The sequence below is a fragment of the Salvia miltiorrhiza genome, unplaced genomic scaffold, assembly GCF_028751815.1.
Source record: "Salvia miltiorrhiza cultivar Shanhuang (shh) unplaced genomic scaffold, IMPLAD_Smil_shh original_scaffold_287_1, whole genome shotgun sequence".
In the NCBI taxonomy this organism is placed as follows: Eukaryota; Viridiplantae; Streptophyta; class Magnoliopsida; order Lamiales; family Lamiaceae; genus Salvia; species Salvia miltiorrhiza.
Window position 1 is genome coordinate 2,823 of NW_026651520.1, and position 5,283 is coordinate 8,105.

The 5,283-nt window shown below is 35.3% G+C and overlaps 1 long non-coding RNA gene across 1 annotated transcript; it reads right to left on the bottom strand.

The window, feature by feature from the left end:
- Positions 1-256: 256 nt before the first annotated feature.
- On the bottom strand, positions 257-3,591 carry LOC131003894 (uncharacterized). The gene is made up of 3 exons (XR_009094846.1): positions 3,070-3,591; positions 1,043-1,106; positions 257-523 (listed from the first exon to the last, which is right to left on the bottom strand). It is a non-coding gene; the product is annotated as an uncharacterized LOC131003894 (long non-coding RNA).
- Positions 3,592-5,283: the final 1,692 nt, after the last annotated feature.

Genomic DNA, 5,283 nt, shown 5'->3' on the forward strand with positions numbered 1-5,283 from the left:
TTTGGAAGTTGGGTGTTTTGTCGCTTCTTTGGCATATCTGGGAGGGGAGAAACCGAGTTGTTTTCAATGATGAGAGTGTCGCAGCCCGAAATCCCGGCACCAGTGATAGTGGGGTACGAGTATCGATACGACTATTTTTAAAAGAATAAAAGATAAGAAGAATAGGTCGAACATCAAGCGGAAGCTCGCATCAAAAGGTGTTAAGGAAATTATCATAAATGAACCCAAGGGTAATTTCGTCAATGTCGTTATAACTTTTTAATTATCAGGAATTTCAAAATCAAAGACAAAACGGGTATCGCTCATTTTTCGTCAGGAATCACAATATGCAGAGTATCGCAGCAAAAGGTGAACCGATTATATGTATGAAGACATATAACCGTGAGTACATTGCTTAAATTCAAAAGAAAATCAAAGTATATCAATCATCAAGACTTTATCGTCAAAATAGAAATACGATAAAGTAAATACATCCTTCAACAATTCCCCACCAGCACCAGACCAATCTCGCTCCTCGCTTAGCCTGCACATTTAGAAATACATGCAGGGCGTGAGTACATAATACTCAGTGGGCAAACGCCGAAAATCAAGAAAGGTGCTCATAGAGCTATAAGTTTGAAGCTTGCCACATCTCAGCAATACACAGAAATAAGTTAGTATTAAATGAGTCTGTGCATGCAGTTTTCATAATCAACATCATAAATAAGCGACTGCAGTCAAAGATCTCAACATGTATGTACCACATCTACAACTCATCATCATAATTAAGGTACTGAGAAGTAGGCCTCCCTCTCAAGTACCGTGACCGGCCGACCCGAAGACGGCTCACAGTCACCTCTGTGCACAAAATCCCGCTTGTGGCAGGACCGAATTCGTCTCATCAGTAGAGGGTAACACACAAGCTCAACATCAAAAATTGGCAAGTCAAACAGTTCTCAAATATCATTTATCTCAAAACATTTGTTAATCTCATAACATCATTATATCATTAAATCATTTTAGAAAGCTCGGATAATATTTGTATACTCAAAATATTGCCCACCTGAAGACCTTACTCAAAAACTCCCGTCAAAGTGGAGTTACTTACTTCCTTGCTCTGCTCGTGTCTTCAGGGATCATCGTCATCATCGAAGGTTCATGTCATAAAATGAATCCCGATTAGAAACTCAACGACAAAAACTCATGCCTTAACTCATGTTTTATCTCACATTCTATCCCCTTAATCAACTCTATATAACTCTTCACTCATCTCAAATCCTTAAGTCCAAGGATAGGTTTCAAGAAAATCATGGTTCTAAGTCTCGACTTATCACTCATATAAGGCTCGTCTAATCTCATTCAAACACTTAGGCAACACAATCACATAAGGCACATAAGAAGATACCATCAAACATCATCAAGACATGTTCTGTTTTTACACAGACTCGACTTCAAACTTTAACACGTTCTGACTCCGACATCCCCTGGACTCCAGACTCATACCAAAAGAAAGGTATTTGAGTCTAGTTTCATTAAAAAAAAAGTAGAGTCAGAAACTCCAAGTGGTTTGGGAGATATGGCGTGTTTACCACGGTCTACCATATTCGGCAGTTTTGAGCAATCGGAAACATTGATTTTTTTAAAATAGTAAACGTTGTCAAACTGAGCTCAAATTTGGTGGATATCTAGCCCATACAGTAAGGTTGATACCATAAAAATTTGGAAATCTAATTCACACAGGAAGTCACTGAAATGAATGACTTTGTCCCCTGTTCTCTGAAATTCCCGGCAGAAATGTGCAGATTTGGTTTTGCATTTTATAAAAATAGTAAATCAAGTCCAAATGACTTGAAATTTTACAGCGGTGCTCAAGACTCATGTAGGGACATTTTGTAAAATTTTCAAAGCTTTTTGATATCGACAAACCGTCGATCACAGTAGGTCAGTAGCCTACGAAAAATCACCAAAACTCATCTCAAACTCTTAAATGCTCAATTTAACATTTATACAAAGCAAACACATCAAAACTCATTTTAAGCACTTAAAGCACTTAAAAACATTCAAATACATCAAAATACTCATAATACTCAATCTTGACTCTTTTCTTACATCATCCACTCAAATCTCATAGAAAACACTTCAACGAACATATCAACAAATTCCTTCTCAATTTCATGCTCGAAATTTCTCAAATACTCAAATATGATCATTTACATCATATAACTCATTATTCTCATATTTACTCTCTTTTTATCATAAAAACTATATTTATTACATTTTTATGAAAATCCATGTATTAACATAAAACTCTTAGCAAAACATGGATAAAATTCTCATAATGATCATAGAGCAAATAAACCTCATTTTATTATTTGTTAACCCCACATCATATGAGAACTCAAAAACTCCTTCAAACTAAACTAAGTCCAATTTTTACTTAGCTTACATTAGACTTAATCAAACATATTAAAACACTAATATCATGCTCAAAAACATATATTTTAAGCCAAAACACTTAAATAACACATAGACTAAAAAGTCCTAATTTTTACTAAACTAACTCTTTGAAATTTTTACAACCACATACTAAACTTTCATCCATTCATATATCTTTCATTTTTTTACCAATTAATCTCACATCAAAACCATCAATTCACCAATAAGGGCATATATACACATATCCCTAATTTTTGTAAACTAACTCACATCAAAACTCCAATTGACATCATATAATCAAATTAATCCATCAATCATCATCATATACATCTCATAGACTCATTTACATCATCAATTCATCACCTTGATCATCAACTCAACAATTCCCAAATTGGGGTAAACTAAACTCATCGAATCTTTACATCTCAAAACATAGTTTTTCAAAACACACCTCAATCATCACCAAACATCACATAGATCATTTTTCTCACCTCAATTCAAGGAAAGAAGAAGAAAATTTTTTGAAGGGTAGAACACCCAAATTTTCGAAAATTATGAAGAAAAAGGGAGGGGGTGATTTCTTGCTCCAATCCTTCAAATAAACTCACATATAACATCATACAAGTCTAATCTATAAATATAGAGATTACTTACTCAAGTTCTTCACCAAAACTCAACTTTCTCTCTCTAGTCTTGAAGCCTTCCTTCAAGGATTCTCTTGAATTCAAGTTAATAGGATGTGTTTATGGAGGATTTAAGTAGTGATTTATGTGTTTGGCATACTTGGGTGAAGCTTCGAAGGTTTCATCAATGGCTAACAATGGAGGAAAGTAGAGAGATGAAGGGGAGAGAGAGAGTGATCGAAAATGGGGTGGAGAAGAGAGAGGAAACTTTTGCAAGATTGTATTTGATTTGGATGATCTTGTGTATCTTTAAAGAGATTTGTAAATCTTAGGGAATATTTAGTAATTAATGGATGATCTATCTCTCACTCTAATCTCTCTCTAATCTCTACACTCTCCATCTCATACTCTCAATTCTCTACTCTCTCAAATCCATACTTAGTCATTTAAGGCATATAACAAATGGTATGGGTAATTAAATAAAGTGTGTGAAAGGTGATCAAATAAAATCACAAAACTATGGTAAAGTCACTCATTAATAAAATACCACCTCATAAATATTCATGTGACCAAAATAATAAATATAGCACTCATATTAGTGCACTCACATATATATAATATTCCTCTTCGTAGGAAGAAAAATAATTTAAAAATATTATGCCCGGAAAAATTTTCATAAACCGGCATCATTCGATTTCTCGATAAAAATAAACCGCACTTGCTTTGGAAACTTAATCAAAATTCCAAGTGCTAAAGTCTCAAATAAAAATCACAATAATTTGGTCATAGTGACATACGTAACAGAAATCACATAATCAATCAGTCACGTAATTTCACATAACATCACATCAAAGTAGTCGGCAAACACAAACAGACTAAACGTCTCTCTCTAACCGACTATTTTCATCAAGGTTCTCACTCTTTCTTTCTCGACTCTATTTCCAACTCATTATTCCTATTTTTCTTAATAGGACAGTCAATCTCTGATATCTCAGTATCCGGTATCTCTATTCCCGGTAGTTGGAAATAAAATAAAATCTCAGCTCAATTCAATTAGCATCTCTATCTCAACTCATTTCTCAAATCTCATCACTCTAATTCCATCGTCGGTTTATTCACTCGTATTTCTATTTAAAAGACAATCAGTCTTATTTGGTCATAAAAAAAGTAGTCTCGTAATTCGACATCTCAGTACTCTCAATAGTGTTAAGACACTATCTCACAACATAGGAAAAGTACGGGGTGTTACATCCTACCCCCCTTAAAAAAAAATTTCGTCCCGAAATTTGAGTTATTCTTCTTCGGGAAAAAGCTCTGGGTACTTCTCTTTCATCTTCTCTTCAAGTTCCTATGTTGATTCTTCTTGACCGTGAGGTCTCCTTTGGATTTTTACTAAGGAATCGTCTTGTTCCTCAATTGTTGGATCTTCCAGTCCAGCATAGCATCAGGTCTATCTCTTCGTAGCTCAAAACTGGTTCCAGGGACACTTCTTCTTGATAGATGACGTGTTTTGGATTAAACACGAACTTTCTCAATTGAGAAACATGGAAAACGTCATGGACGTTCGCGAAGCTCGGAGGCAACGCTAGTTTATAGGCTACATGGCCTACTTACTCTAATACATCGTAAGGTCCTATATATCTCGGTTTGAGTTCTTGTTAACTCGAAAATAACATGCTCCCCGAGATAGGGAAAAACTCACATAATCATCGTTTCTATCATCAACAGAATCTATTCACAATTACTCAATTGTTGAGTTTTCTTTTCTCGATTTTGCTAATCGATGCCATAATTCATGGCTAAGTGGTCTCACTTCTATTGTGGAAGTCTCTAATAGGTATAATTGTATAAGGTTGCCAAAGTGGCGCCTTCACGTGTTAACACGTTAAACATCCCTCTACGAAAGATGCCCTCTCTCGCTTCTTATTCTCCTATCAAAGCGTCGTTTCAGTCTTGGCATATCTTTATACTGCCCGCATGTGTGGTGTAAGGGGTGTCATGAGCTTCGCTCATAATCTCATTCCTCAACTCTTCTTTATCGGGTATACACACTCTCTTTTAAACAAAAAGGCATTATCTGTCGTCTCTTCATAATTCTCTACTTTTTCGGTTCAAATCTATATTCGCAATCTTTCCATCTTCTCATCCACTCTCTATGCTGTGACTATTCTCGATCGTAAGTCAGGTGTAACGTTCAGCGCAGAAATTATTATTTCTGTCGTTTGTGGTGGTATTACTACCTCCA